Source organism: Apteryx mantelli, chromosome 23, assembly GCF_036417845.1.
Source record: "Apteryx mantelli isolate bAptMan1 chromosome 23, bAptMan1.hap1, whole genome shotgun sequence".
Lineage (NCBI taxonomy): Eukaryota > Metazoa > Chordata > Aves > Apterygiformes > Apterygidae > Apteryx > Apteryx mantelli.
This window is the reverse complement of record NC_090000.1, coordinates 8,210,737-8,226,863: the sequence shown is the minus strand read 5'-3', so window position 1 is coordinate 8,226,863 and position 16,127 is coordinate 8,210,737. Positions and strand designations below refer to the sequence as shown.

Sequence of the window (16,127 nt, the reverse complement as noted above, 5' to 3'; positions counted from 1 at the left end):
CCCAAAACACTGTGCTGTCATTCCAACGGCAAGCCCCATCCCTGATGAGCATGGCTGGAGACATCCTCACAGTACCAGCCAGGCACGATGAAACAAGCTGCTAATGCTGAGGGCTGGAAGAAGAGCTTCTGCCACCGATGCTAAGGACACTAGCAGGGACTCAGCAGAAGCTCCCCTGCTAACGTCAACCCGTCTAGCTCCACTGAACTGAGGGAGCTGGGCTGGCCCCAATCTTCCCTGTTTCAGCGGAGACGCTTCACTTTGAGCCTGCTGAGGTTCTCACAGCCCTGAGAGAGAATCTGCATTTCCCAACACATCATAGGGGCACCCCAATAGCATTGCGAGTCTCCAGCAGTTATTAGCCTGTGACGTTCCTGCACGCCTGTCGCTGTGGCAGTTTAAGAAACAACAGTTTAACAACAGTCAGTAGGGACCAGCTAAAAATGCCCCTAATGAGCCATTTCAAAGCACACGGGGGTTCCAAATATTAAGCATGCATGTATGGCAGGGTTATCATTTAAAGGTGTAGAATAAGTCAGCTTAATAATTAATGCATGTGTTATTAGGAGATAATGGCAGTGTCACTGGAACGTGCAGAGCAGCTAACGCCATTCAGGCAGAGCAACAGCAACACTGAGACGCTTAATGAACCGCAAAAGACATCGCTACAAGCGTCCTCCAGCACCAGAGACATGCCCAACGCTCTGCGGTAAGAGAACGACACTGCCGGGGCAGTGGAAATCTTCCTCCTGCAGAGCACTAGAACTGGCCTCCCTCCAGGGATGGGGCGCCGCAGGGCAACCACCCGCGATATTAGAGCGCACCTTGGCCAGAAGCACCGGCGCACAGTTCTCATTAATCCCCACCTCAGCAGGCCATGGCCATCAGTTATGGTCGCGGAGCTGCTCCGAAAAGCTGCGGCAGAGCTGATAACTAAAGCCACGTCACCTCAACTTCCACGACCGCAACTCCAAACCCCACGCCATGCTTTCTTTGCACTCCTCTTTCTCATCCCACCTTTTCTCCCCTGCCTAGATCCATCCAGAGTCACTCATTTCCTTGCCAACAGGCTTTGAAGGCGCACACAAGGGCAGAGATTTTGCTGCAGGATGGAGCAGGAGGAGGCAGTGGCTGATGAAGACCGAGACAACAAAAGGCCTCTTCCAACCGCTGTGTCCTGAAATAACAGCTGAGGGGCTGCAGAAAGCACTTCCCTGAACAAATTGCTTCCCACCCTCCCCATACAAATGCTTCTCATCTTTCAAGTTTTTAACAAACTGGAAGTAAAAGAGGAGGGGGAAAAGATCTTTCTATAAGGTCTATTACCTTGTCAGATTTTAGCCTTTAAATCAAAGCAATTTTTGGAGTCATACAAGAGCAAAGAGGCTTATGAAATTGGTACAAGTGGATTTTTTTTTTCCTTTCAGTGCATTCTGTATTTCAGAAGTTACATGAATCAGTTTTGTTCCAAGACTGAGACACAGGGTAACAAAACCAGAGGCTCTAACTCAGGCGCTGTCTCAGACCAGACTCCCAGGGAAGTTGGTGCAGTTTTGCCTTTAGCGAAGGATTTGTAACCCCATTCACAGAAGGTGTTTGGTGGCCTCCCACCTGTGCTATTTCAATTCCACACTAGTTAGTTCCAGTTCTCACCCTGCCCCTTGGGAAACAATCTCATCCTCGTTCCAGCTCAGTTCTTTATGAAAGCATAATTAAGTTCTAGCTGTGAACGTACAGTTTTAGTCCAGAATACTTTTCTTCAGTACCTGTTTGCTCTCGTCCCTACTTGGAGTCAACAGCGGTTACAGCTGGTAACGCTCAAAAGGGCAGCGGGCACTGCAAGGCGCCTGCCCTCCGTCACAGAGCAGCTGCTCGGACACCCTACAAGCAACTCCTGCAGGCAAGCAGTAAGGACTCGAGCCCAGCCCAGCAGCGAAGGTCCATCGTCAGACACGCAGTCATGCCCCCGAATGCAGAGCCACTCATTTTCCCGTGTGTTATTACTCATGACATATGCAGCGTTTCATATTCCCAATTAACTCTCAGTAACCTTGCAAAGGAGGTACCACTGCTGGAAGCAACAGGTCGGCTCAGCCCATGGGCTCTTTGGAGAGGTCGGGGGCTCTATCAGTCATGTCTCCACGCAGCGCTAGTAATTTCCATCTGTAAACCCCAAGGAAGAGAAGTCTGATCATAAAAATGCTGACACAATCATAGCAATAGAGCAGTACGTGGCGGAGCAGCATTGTGGAACGGGTCTCTCCGCTAAGCTGTTTAGATAGCTGCTTCTTATCCGTTTTTGTCCCCTGTGACATTTAATCAATCAAGCTAAGTTGGGAGCGGGGTTTGGAAAAAAAAACCCTTAAAGATGCCTTCCATTTACCTTCCTCATAGCTTCCAACAAAAATTTACAGCAGAGGGAGGGAGGGCAGGAGGAGATGAATGAAATCGCCTAAGAGAGGGAAATGAGCAAACCCAAAAAAGCAATGCCTTTATTTAAAAATACATAGTTGAGAAGTCTAATCACAGAGCACTCAGCTGTGAGGTCTATCCATTACCAAGGGACTGACAACACATACTAGTAGCCAGTCGGGGAACTTTACTTAATAAATCAAAGCTGACAAGCACTCCCAAACTGATATAAAAAGGCTCTTTAATGTCTGTGACCTGCATAAGTTTTATTCATTTTACTTTCTAAAATAATAGATGAATAGCAATCGAAAACAATCTATTCTCCTCAAGTGGGAGTCATACATCTCTATTTTCCAAGTGGGTAGGGAGGCTGGTTATGAAAAAAGAAATTCCCTGGGTGGGGAAGCACGTGGCAGAAAGGTGTGCATGTACCGGGGACGTCTGTGGAAAGAGAGCAGGCGCCCACGTGCCTGTGGCAAGGACAGCAGGTAAATAAGCCGCAACGCAACGGGCAAGGGGATGCGCACCTTCTCATGGAGGAGCACGGCGGCAGCGGGGGCCTGCAGGAGGATGTTTTAGCAGACTAGTCCTGCCACAGCGCCCCGAACGTGTTACAGGCCAGCCTTCGTCTGCAAACTGTCCACTGAATCACTAGCACGAGCACTGCTGACCAATTCTGCAGTAATGAACCGTCACCAAAGCCTCACAACCAAGATCAGCGTTTGAGGAACCACTGTTGCTAAGGCAGACTCCCTGGGCTGGAAAAGACCTCAAGGTCTACTCAGTCCTGCTGCCTCGAGGCAGGATGGGTGCTGCGAGCCACCCTGATCAACGCTTGTCCTTCTGGACTTGCGACGGTGGACGCCCCAGAAAATCTCTTCCAGTGCTTCCCTCTGCTTTCCGAAAGGCAGATCTTACAGCCTAACCTCATTCTTTGCCACAAATTGCCATTAATACCCTTCTCTCCTCAGAACAGCAGCCCTAAATGCATTCGAAGGCTGTTAGTGCACTTCCTCCTCCTCATCCTTAGGAAAAAAAAATCCAGTTCATATTTTTACACCTGTTTACTCTTTTTGTCATCCTCTTACCGCTGTCCATCTCTTGTCCTCCTCCAAGCAAACGCTCAGCAGCTGGATGCAGCGCGCCGGTGGAGGCCTCAGCAGCACCAACCCCAGCAAACTACAGCTTCTTCACATACAGACCAATGAAGTCACTAGCTGAGGACAGTTCATTGCCTTAGGAAATAGCTGTGTGTTCCTTTCTCAGATAACCCATTTCATTCAGCTTTTCCTCCCCATAGCAGCTGCACTTCTTAATTCTCTACATAACCTAAACCTCACCAAAATGTCATTTCTCCCCCTAGAACAAGAATTTGTCTCTCACCTTCCATACCCCTACATACATGTGTAAGTCATAAGATTAGAAACTTTTTTTTTTTTTTTGTCATCACATGAAACAGTTATCACTCAGATAAGCATTACCCAGGCTGGTCTACAGAGTCCCTACAACATAGGGAAGTCAGGCCCTCCACTCCATCAGCAAAAGAAATGCACCAAGGCTGAGCTTCAGCTCCAGACTTTCCCCACACATGGATGCTCCTAGGACTCTATCTATTCTTTGGACCGTCTCTTTGACCCGACTCGGTCTTGCTCCAGTGCATTTCTTCCCCCCTTTCTGAACAAGTTAACAGCCAGCAGCAGAGTTACTTTAACTAAATTTTGCCGGCATGTTACAGGGGCTGGTAGGAAGCTCAGTTCCACGTATCCCACAGCTTGGCTAAAATAGGTTCGGGATGCAAACTGCATCGCTGATGCCTGTCTGCACACGCAGCTGGGAACAACTCCGAGATGATCAACAGGCTCAACATTTTGGGTGCAGATCCAAGCCTGCAGCTCTACCTTATCTCTGGCAAGTGGTTCTTACTGATTTCACGTCGCAGGTCTTTACCTGCAGCAGCACAGCCTGCTGACCCCTGGAGATGCATGAAAAGAAAGCTCATTTCCACGAGCACCAGGCAAGGAAGCCAAGCAGCCTCCAAGCCTTGTCAGCTGCTGTTTAGAGCTCCTGACAGTGTGCATCTCTGCCTCATTTGAGAGAGGCTTTTATAGTCTACACTTCCAGGGTGGATGCCACAAAGTTGCTAGGAAAGAGTAAAGAACTTAGACTGAACTAACAAGCATCCCTAGAGTACAGAAGACCATCATGTCTCCAAAAGACAGATGCTGCAAGTGAAGACACTCTGCCTAGCTAGAAGTGTTATTTCTAAGAATTAGCTACTGCTGTTTCAGAATTAGTAAAAACTCCCTGACAACTTAGACTATCAGCTTCCCTGCATTGATGTTGTTAAAAAAAGAAAATAGTTTCTTAAATGCTATCAATTTTGATCAAATTATGTATATTGCAGAATGGCAAAAAAGGAGATTTAAATTGCTGCATGCATGTTGCTTCCCCCACCCCACCTCTCAGCTTCCAGGAGAAATAAGGTTTGATCTTTTCAAATGTAAATTAAGCAATTTGCAAAATATGTATTTTGGCATATTGGCAACTTGGCTTTCAAAACAAACTGGGGTTTTATTGATTTTATGAACCACCAGAGTTATCTGTGGCCCATAATTTCCAGCTTTAATGAGAAGAGACGCTTTTCATTTAGAATAATAGCTACCATGCTCCTGTGTTTTGGCCCATGCCCTGCTCTCCCATCACCTTCTGGCAACCAGGGACCTGGCGGAGCAGCAGTGAAGATGCTTCTGATGGCCTGATCCAAAAGCAAGGCAGAAGGGAGCCCGCCATTAATTTTAATCACCCTTAATTCGCGTTATGGGTACAAAGAGGTTGGGAGGATTGGTTTGGATTAAATCAGTATCTTTCCCTGGAAGTTCGATTAAAAGACAACTGAACCAACTTTTTGACAAGGAAAAAACCGTAGAACAGAGAACATTATTCTGCATGTTTTTTTCCGTGGCCTTCTGCTCTGCTCAGCTCTGGGAGCAGCAGTGCTGTAATGCTGACTGCAGCACCTTTCATCTTCACAGCACCTATAAACATTAATTAATCCCCTCTCTGCACATGAGAGGGGGAAGAGCAGATGATTGCTCTCCCCATTTAGCAGACTGGAGAGCTGCAGCCAGGGGCTAAGCAATGTGCCCCAGGTTTCTCTTCACTCTGTATATCTCAATACGCTCTTCCAGGACTGGTGAGATAACCCTCCCCAAGGGCTGGAAAGGTGTTAGAAAGGTGCTGCGACTCCCGTGGTACAACAGGAAAGCATTTGGCACAGGGAAGCCACAGTGACATGCCCTGACAGCAGCAGGAAATAAAGCCAGGTAGCCTGACCTCAATTCCCCCGAAGTATCAAAAGTGTAAAATGGGCATTTTTAAACTTACTTGCAAGCTATTTTCCATCATGCTTGGTAATGAGGTGAAATGCCCTCATTCCCACCGGATGTGTTGCAGGGAGAATACTCAGCCCTTTAACAGAGATTGCCTCCGGAAGAAAAGCATTAATGGGAACCCCTCCTCGCTTTGGAAAAGCTGACTGACAGGAGATGTCATAAGGGACACTTTTCTCCACCTATGAAGTGAGAATAGTGTTTCTGCCTTTATATCCCAGGAACAACAAGGATAAGCTTATTAACAACTATGGGATGCCCAATGCTCCATTAAGACAATGTCCTAGGAGACAGAAGGATTAGACTGAATGCAGGAGACCAGGGAAAATATTGCGCTTAAAATAAAATTCAAAATGAGCGGTTTGTGGAGCAGCAAGGACTCTTGGGTCAAATTCAGCCTTCAGGATGTTACATCCAGCCCTTCCACAAATCTAACTGGTATCAAACACTCGTTATATGCATGTGAACGCAGATGGGAGCAACAACAAAAAGCCAAACCCCAGAAAAGCAAGGGAATTATGCATGGTGGGCCTCCGCGATGGATACGCTGCACTGACTAGATTTCAGCAATAGGCAGCCTCCCTGCTGATCTACAGCCCAGGAAATTAGGCTGCTTGATGACAGCTGAGATACGGAGCTTTATTAAACATGATACCGGGAGATATTTTATCTTCTAAACTATCTCAATTATTGAGTTATTTATAGGCACAGGTTTCAGGTTTTCTCTGGCCAAGCACTGCTCAGAGGCAGAGCAGCCCTAGCTTTCCCTCCAGCAAGGCTCTGCAGTTGCTCAAGTGACTTGCAGGCATGAGGCATGGGGGGATGCTGCTGTCTGCAAGGTCAGGGCAAACTGGGAGTCTGGAGCGTTTCCCTGAGGAGCTACAGTTTTTGGCCCATTCCTTACCACAAAACTGGGCAGGACATGGAAGACACACCGACTAAAGAAGTCCTTTTTTTTTAATATTTGTTTTAGAAAGAATTTTAGAAAAAAAATTTTGAAAGAGCATTTTAAATTCAAGTTTTCCTAAAATAAAGCAAGTATTAGGGTCAAATAGCCCCAAAAACAAAGCTAAACATTTCAGAGTGTGTTTCTTCTTAAAAAAACCAAATTGCTTTTGGTTTTACTTTGTGAAAAAACCACTCAAAGGCTTCTGCCTCAGTTTGACCTATGTTACTAGATTTTTCCTCCACAGCTTTTGGCTCAGCTGCAGAACGAATTTCTTCTCTGTTTAGAGAGACTGACATAGTCAAACCTCCAATGGTCAGCGCATACCCTCTGCCCAGGCATAAGAGAACTTATTTTCAGCCTGGCCTATTAACATCGGCACAGATCCCCCAGCTCCCATCCCAGACTTCAATAGTAACATGAATATCAATAAAGCATTAATGAACAATTTTCCGAGCTTCACCGGCTCTTACTGGAAATAAAACCTGACATCTCTTTTGTCATTGACTACCTCTCATTTACCGGCTTGCCTGCACTGACAGATAACCAATAGTCTCTTGCATCCATTCACTTCCCAAAAATAGAAGGTTTTCACCACGGGTGAAAGCTGTGTCTGGGTTTTTGCTCACACTTTGGCCAGTCTCTGATGATCTGAATCTTGGCCAAGGAATATTCAAGCCCTTTCCTTTCTCTAAAGCAATGGCTAAAGGGTTGCTTAATCGCTGTTCTGGAACAGAAGGACCAGCCAACCCAGTACAGGTCACTGCTGGGAGAAGACCATGAACGTAAGAGAGAGTTGGGAGACAAAAGCCAAATACAGAAGCTGGTTGTGCATTCCAAAACCGAGGACGCTAGAACCCAGAGTCAGCAGTTTGCAACGTTGCCTACCTCGATTTTGGTCTCCAGTTCACTCAATCCGTATCATCCTAGGATGACCTCAACTGCTGAGCCCAAAGGCAGCCCAGAAGGTGACTTTTTGCAAGAGTACAAGAGAGTACAAATACCAGTCCTGACACCCTTGGCAGGTACAGATTGAATGAAAAGCAAACAAGAAACCCCAACATTTCACCAGCTCCTGACAAGCAGTCAATCTTAGGCAGGAACACACCTTAAAACTGTAGAAAGATAAACAACAACTCAAGATGGGAAACAAGAGACTGCAGTTACCAATGAAAAGTGCATGGAAATATAAAGATGTTACATACCAAGCTGGAATTTGGACAAGACAAACATCTACTCTTATCTAGCATTACCTTACTGTTTTTACTGTGTCACACAGTGGGACAGACTCTGTCCCTTTGGCATTTCATCACAGAAGAGTGTCTTCAAGAGCTGTCCTCAAAAAAGCAGCACAGGGACTTTCACTGGCACTAGTCAGGGCTCCTGCGAGAAATAACTGCACCTGCCCAGCGAGCTGGGAGGGCATCCCTTCACCAGCATCCCAGACGCACACCTCCTTCGGTCACAGAAGCCCCACCACCACCCTTGCAGGCGAGAGGCCTGCAGCGGTCCCCGATCCCCAGGCAAAGCGAGCCTGAGGCTGCCTAGCTCAGGACTTAGAGCAAGACAGATGGGGAGATGAGCCCTCCAGGTCCTCTCGAGCCACTTTTCTTATTCTGTATTTCTCCAGGAGAGGAGGAACTCTGCCTCCAAGAAAAGCAGCTGATGTGTGTCTAAGCTGCCCTCCGGCCCGGAGCTTCACTCTCCTTACTGAGAGACGGATTTTCCAGATGTCCAAACTAAATCTCCCTGACTGCAATTTAAATACATTACTACTTCTCTTCCCCACCGTGGTTGCTCATGATTCCCCTCTGCTTTGCAGCAGCCTTTGGCATGTGCTAAGGCCATTATCACTGTCTCTCCACTCTCTGGACTCAGAGCCTTCAGACCACCCCAGAAAGTCATAGGGGAAGGTGTTACAAGCATGGAAACTACATGGCCTTCCAAAATCAGAAGAAAAAGGCACTTAGCTTTTAAATGTTCTCCAAAAATCTCAGCAGCAGGGGCAGCAGGGGTAGTTTGGAGGATGAAATCAGCGATTGTGTCTGAAAGGCTTGTCTGACCCAGATATGCCAACTTTGGTTGGGGAGGACCTGTAAATGTGTGGGGAAGGGGATTCATAGGGAAATAAGATATTAAAAAGAAAGCATGAAAGGAAAAAAAAAAGAATAAAAGGACAGGATTCCTTTCTCCTTCTGAATTGAAAGTTCCTGGTCCCAGAGCTTTCCCTGCTCTGCTGGTACAGGAAACTGTGCAAGAGACTACCCACAGTGCAGAACCTTTCCCTGCATCAAGATGGGAGGGTTTTTTTCTCCTTCCATACGTCATTTACAACATACTGCAGTGATTTAGCAACATCAATTTAACTCCCAAACATGAACCCTAAGAAACAGCTACAGAAACATTTATTCTTGATTTCCCTGAGAGGCAAGCATGCATCTCAGGCCTGCTGTAAGCTACCACAACAGACCTTCATAGCTACATGCAAAAAGGAGTAGATCCTCTGTTGCAGCTCTGCTGGAGCAAGTGGAGCTAACCCATTGATGAAGATATCATCTTGGAGCTTTTTTTGTTGTTAGGAAGCTGTATTTACCTTCCTTAAACTTGTGTTTGGATACAGTGCTTCCATCAGCCCCTTGATTCATGCAGTGTGTCTAAATAAATACACTTAGATCTGCTTTACTCAGCAAGGCTTGCCACTTCCACTGAAGGCAAGTATCACATCAATCGATTTAAAAATCGGCACAACTCTGTATGCGGGCTGTCTTAAATCCAGCACGATGGAGCGTATGCGAACTAAACCAATGCTTGCCTGGTTTAAACTGATGTTGAACATATTCATGTGTCCCAACATTGCTTCTGGGGTGAAGAGTCAGCAAGGCTGAGTTCAAACCAGCTTTTAGCACAGATGCTGCTCTTTACCCTTAACTGCCATATAACAACAGAAAACAAAGAAGGAAAAGAGCTTTAGCTTCCCAAGTTGACCCAACCAATAGACATTTTCCATTCTCCGAAACGCAAAGGAAGTGCGAAGAGGCAGGTCTCCCGGTGTACTGCGCGCCAGGCCACCATGGGAAACCACTGAGTTGCTCAGCTTCTTTGCAAGCTTGTCTCAAGGTTTCTAAACGAGCAGTCAGGCCAACATAAATTAAAGATTAAAAATAAATAAATAAAATCAGGCATAACCATTCAAGGGTGTCAACCAGCAAAGATTTTCTATAGTACCTCAGCATGCTAGACCATATGAGAGCCCTAAAGAATCCCACCCCCAGTCATTCTTAGGGCAGCAAGACCCACAGCTGAACTGCTGAATTTCTTCTCACAAGGAGAAATCCATAAAAGTCAAAATTTCTCCAAGAAAGAAGTCAGTTTTGACACAATTTTCACTCAGGAAGCTTCTTGTCTTTTGTAGCAGAAGTGCTTTAGAAATGTCAAAACATTCAGCTTATTTATTTATTTGGAGCAAAATGACATTTCACTTTGAAATGTCAGTTAATTTTTACTTTTAAAAGAAGTTTTACAAGACAAAGCAGTCAAACTGATTTTTTGACAATATCAAGACATTTTCAATGAACCTGGCTGCAATTTGTTTCTGGATGAAAGTGCAGGGTCTGAAGAAAAATCAGTGCTATTTTGAACCTTTAAACTAACAATGGGGGGGGAAAAATCATTTGAATTTTCAGAAGGCAGGGAAAAACTGCTTGCTCACCTGTGCTTTATGCCATTTAGATATTTACAAGTTTTACCTGCAGCAATTAAACCTTCTGAATAGATTTCAGCGATTGCTAGCTTGGAATAGGAAGTCTATGCTGCTTCTCCACTTCTCTGTGCCTTCTTAGAGGCAAGAACTGTTGACATTGCTGCAGGACGAAAAAAAGCAGCTGAAGGAGGCAGTTCACATAAAACAGTCCCAGCTCATTGCAAATCCACACCCCGGCAGACGAGACTCTTCTGGAACTGCCGAGGACCTCAAGTGCCAACATTGGCAAGCGAACAACTGGGGAGGCAGATGTTTCCCTCACCTTGCTGCCAGTTTAGCTAACAGCCTCCCATCTATTGGAACAGATCAACCAGAAAGCTGACGGCAATTTAATGAGCATATGAACTGCTGCTTATCCATACTTCTCTTGCTGTTCAATGGGAGGAAAAAGAGCAGGAGAACTCAAAGGGACTTTGCTGTCGCCAGTCCTGGCACAAAACCTTGGCTGCAACAGTCTCAGAGCTGGTGAAAAGTTTGAAAGGGAGGGACAGAAAGGCCTTTCCTCTCTCCAGGTCGCTTTTTCAGATGACAAAAGCGAGGCTCGGGAAGAGCCAGCGCCTTGCTCACCGTCACACAGCCAGCTAAGCTGCTCCGCAGGCAGCCCTGCGTCCCCTCCCATGACCCCAGCCTCTGGGCACTTAACGCAAGGAAGTAAACAAGTCCGCTTGCAATTCCAGCCAACAAGACCTACTTCTGAGAGCAAAATCACTCTCACAAATAAGGTCTGTGATTCAGCAAAGCGCTTAACTTGCATCTTCTTAACTCTCATCGATTGCAAGCATTGAATGGCTTTGCTTAAGTACTCGCTGAAGACATTTGCCAGAGTAGGCCCTCTTAGAGCTATGACGATGACCCTAAGTGGGTTGCAAGGTGGACACACACACACAGGAATGAGATAATGCTGCAAACGGGGACCCTGGTAAAAGCCAAGCAAAGTTTATGGAGCTCGCTTTCCAGCTGCACTATCAGCAGCCTGCTACCTAGAGCTGCTCTCAGCTCTTCTCAACAGCAATCCCGTCAGCCCCCAAAGCTGCTGTTCAGCACACGTAAACGTTCCACGTAATCATCACCCACTAGAAATTTAAAGCCAGCAAGTTTTGTCAATGAATAAGTGTTCCAAAACAGTAAATTAATAAATTCCCCTGAATCCATAATAGATACATCTTTGTTCAGCCATGGAACTTTGATATAAATTGTAGCTTTTTAGGACTGTGCTGTCAAAAGTGTAATATATCACCCGAGAGTGGATCCGAGTTCAAAAGTACATATAATAATATAATTAAGATAGCTTGACAAGAATGTATTTTAAAAGTATAAAATACCTGCAGGTATAATGGCTTCATAAAGTCTGTCAGATTTACTTCTGCTGTGAAGAATTTAAAGTGTTTTACTCTAATGCAATGCAAATTAAGCCAAGGATATTCATATAATACAGTCCCTAAAAAAAATTAGATGTAAAGAGAAAAGAATAAGAAGTCAAGAACAGGCCAAACAAGGTATTTAGCTTTCCAGGTGACTGACTTGCTTGGTGTATCAGCTAAGGCTGAACAGACCAACATCAAATGCATCATTTTCCCCGTGACTGTGGGTAGGCAAACTAAACTGATGATCCTCCTTATAGGTTTTTCTTATTATCTCCAATTCCTCACCTAGCATTACAGCACTGATGTGTTTTATATAATCATTTGCAGGTGGAAAGCGATTTTCTTTTCTTCTGCCTGCTGCACTGAAAGCTTAAAACAATAGAACCGTGTGAGCGAGAGAGGGTGTACAGAGAAGGGAAACCAAATTCAACCTTGGAAAAGTTTGTATAGTTTCCACTCCAGGCGTCTCCTTTCCACCAGCAGGCGTGAGCCAGAGCTCTGCCACGGGCCCTTCATGGAATCACACGCCAGACCCCTGCTGCCCTACAGACAGCCCCTGCCCCAAACAACTTAGCAGCAGAGTAAATATTTTCCTGGTTTCCAGGAAAAGCCATTAAGAAATCAATACTAGAATACTAATAAAATTCTTTTCTCAGTTTACTTTCCTCCGATGGTTGTATCTGGGATTTAACTCTGACAGCTCTGCTAAGACGCACAAATATCTCAGATAATGCAGCTAGAGGAATGATTTTTTTTTTCTACTTTATCATGTTGATTTTTAAGCATTTCCCTCAGCACAGACAATACAAACTAGTCTAATCTACTTTCTAACAGGAAGATAATGTGTGCAAAGGCTACCAGATATAGCACACGAAACCTGGCTCCTTTGCTCAGCTTTGCCACTCTCCTCCCAGGTGGCTTTGATCAAATTGCTTTTGTTTCTCAGTTTCCCTGTCCATACAACAGAGTTGGCGATGCCTTCCCTCCTCACCGCCTCAGTGAGATCTATCCGAGGAAGCAGTCAATAACTTTGCAGAAATCTCATTCTCTTCCTCCCATGCAACAGAACTTTGCTGGGGCTCACATTCATTTTCCCACCTCAAAGAAAAAAAAAAAACTTTTTAAGCTTTAATGTAGTGCTGGAGGGCGTCTGGGATTTTTTGCTTTGGTTTTCTTAGAGAAAACAGATTTACATTCAGTAACCAGATTCCAAGAGCCAGGTTTCAAGAACAGAAAGACATTAAATATTAAGAAACTTGCAAGCAACAGCAGCACCTACAAGCATAAACAGCCCCATTCTTACCAATGTTTAGAACAAGTTGAGCCTACCTTTTTCTATTCTACTTACGTATCGCTCTTACCTGGAGCTCTACCTGACCCCACACCTCTAAGTGTGTCTTAACTAGTGACCCTTGTTGCACACAGAGGGTGTTTTAACTGTTTACAGAGTAAAAAGGCAGCTGAGGAAAAGGGAACTTAAATGTTTTTCTAAAGCTGGGTAGAAAGCTTTTGCCAAGGAACAAGGAAAGGAACCGGGCACCCAACACGCCGAGTCAACAGCATCAGCACTGGCCCTGCCCTCTTGCTTTCCTGCTTCGTCCCCGACGCTAACCAGCGATGCCGAACGGCTGAACCATAAACCTCACCTCACCTTGCTCCCTGTCGTCCAGTAGGGGCCGAGACGCAAAGCGGCCTGCAACGGACAGGGAGGGAACACGCTCGTCCCTGTGACAGGTGGCAAAGTGCCTCAATGCAATTGCTGCTGTTAAGTCACAAAAAAACAAAGATGTCAAGAGTCTACGGGGAGAACTGGAAGGACGCAAATCAAGATACATTTCCCAGAGTCTATGCCAGGTGGAAAACGAAAGCGTGAGCTGATTAAATCTGTGCTCGCGTCAGATGGGGAGAGGGCTCCTTCCATCTGTTAACTCAAAGAATCCCTTGGCTGGTATCACAGAATTACTTCACTTTGGCAGTCACAGGTTAACAGAGACTACCTTAGAGATGTGTGTTTGGGGAGGTGTGCGCGTCTGAATGTGTGCATACCTTCTTCTTCTTCATAAACAATTCTTATCTAATAAATTCAGAAATGGAAGGACAGAAGAGGACACTGATTCCAGCTCTAGGTGTTGAAGTTCCTGGACCTCTCTCCTCCAGCTGACCAAGGGACAATTTTTGACCTGTGTTATGCAAGCCGTATCAGGCAAGCCTTCTAGCCTTCACATTTTGAAATCTCCGAGTCCTCCCTTTAATGCAGTGGGCGCTTACGTTTCCATCTGCGAAGTAAGAATATGGATGCTTTCCCCCCCCGCCCCAGCAGACTCTCACAAAATATTTCCATGGGCTAAGCAGTATTGCATTTCCCCTTCTCTATGGGCTTTGGAAGGCAAAATACTTCCCAATACTGCAGTGGGAGTCCAATAAAACAAGCCATTACTGGGAACGCAGCAAATAAACAGCACCACAGCAGTATATTCTCCCATACCTACACTACCCACCTTAGAAAACACAGGCATCAATAATGGAGACAGAGCCCTGGCATGCAGAGGCGGCAGGACCAGGCTGCAGGTCCTCCGAGCTTACTGCTTCCCAGCACATGCTAATACCTGTGTGGCTCCATCTCTGCTGAGGTTGTCATCTGCACTGGCTAGACAGACCCGCAAGCACAGCCTGGGCCAGCTGCTCTTTGAGAAGGGCGATCCCAAAGTTGTTCCGAAAGGAATTCCTGTCCCATGGACTACCAGGACTAATCCAACCCCACCTCGGCTGCATGTTATCCCGTCATCTTAGAGCAACTTCCTTAGCATTACTCAGAACCATCAGAGGTAGCTTTTTTCTTTTTATCGGATAATTACAATGCTCCGGAAGTCAATGCCTTATTAACAAACTAAAAATACACTCCTTTTGCATCTCAGGGTGTTTTCTGCTGAACGCTCAGTTTGACAGCACTTTCTACAAGGGTTAACACTAAAAAATGTTTTCCTCTATTTCGGCTTTTATTGGCAATCCATTCTCATTAAACCAAACACATTTGTCTTCATAACGTGTACTTCACAATTACAATATCAAAGGGTTTGTATCTACATAATAAAAATGATCTATAGAATAATACAAGGGGAAAACATCGTAACATAATGTGGTTATTAATGAACCCAACGGGATGCAGGAAAGTGATATTCCCAGGGGTAACTCCACGCCCTTCACTACGGGTTATTATAAACCGTGGAAGAGATGGAAATGAAATTAAACTGATAGTTCCTCTGGTAACAGATGGAAAGCAGTGCACGTGGGAACCAAGTCAGCGTCTCTGGAGGATTGTCTTAAGCAATGCTATGTCTAAAAGCATGAGGCACACCTGAGTTATAGAAATAGGTGCACTAGCTTAAAAGCAGCACCAGTCTTCTCTGCAAGTCGTCTGCTCAAATTGGGGCATAAAGACACTCCACCTCTCTGCAAGGAGAGTTTGGGGGGTCAGCAGATGCTCCAGCTCCGCGTGTGCCATTGCTTGCGGCACACGCTTTGGGAGCAACTCAGATGACGTACTGTCCAGTGCAGCAAAAGCAAAGGCAGGCGAGCCTTCTCTCAGCTGCATTTCACCCTCTGGTTGGTGTACAGACCTACACGGTGCACACGCACCCATCAACCAAAAAACACCATAGCAAGTAGGCTGCAGACAGGCAAACCCTGGAGTTGCGCATGGGACGAGGACACAGGGCAAGAACAGGAGGGGAGGAGGAAAAAAAAAAAGCTCCCCACGGGAGCCACCTCCAGTTCGTTGTCGTTACAGAACGAGGCCAGGTCACTCTGGTCACACAACAAGGGCTGCTCTCCGAGTCAACCGCAGAGGCAGGATAAAGCTTTTCAACACCGGGCTGCTTTAATTCTTTTGTGTTTCCCAGACAGGATTCAGCAGAGCACCAGTGGGTTGATAAGCTATAGAGTACAAGATTACAAAGAACAAGGATAAATAAGAGGGGGAGGTTCCCACAGCCAACAAGGACTTTTTGGTCCAATGAAGGGGGGGAGGAGGAAATAACCCTAAGCCAAAAGCCAGTAAGGCAGAGCTCATCCTTAAACAGGAAGAGGCTGCAGGGATCCAGAGCAAGAAAGAGGGATGATATTCCAAAGGCACATGGCAACCTGCTTCCCGAGCAATGGGGAAGAGGAGATAAGCTAAAGAAAGAAAAAACACACAAAACAAGAGGTTTAAGTCAAAGCTGAAGGATTACACAAGGCTGACGCAGGCGCCCTGTCGC

At 45.9% G+C, this 16,127-nt stretch overlaps 1 protein-coding gene across 2 annotated transcripts in view; it reads right to left on the bottom strand.

The window, feature by feature from the left end:
- The window catches only part of KIRREL3 (kirre like nephrin family adhesion molecule 3), a 368,368-nt gene that overhangs the window by 279,038 nt on the left and 73,203 nt on the right, over positions 1-16,127 (bottom strand). The gene's annotated exons all lie outside the window — the stretch shown is intronic.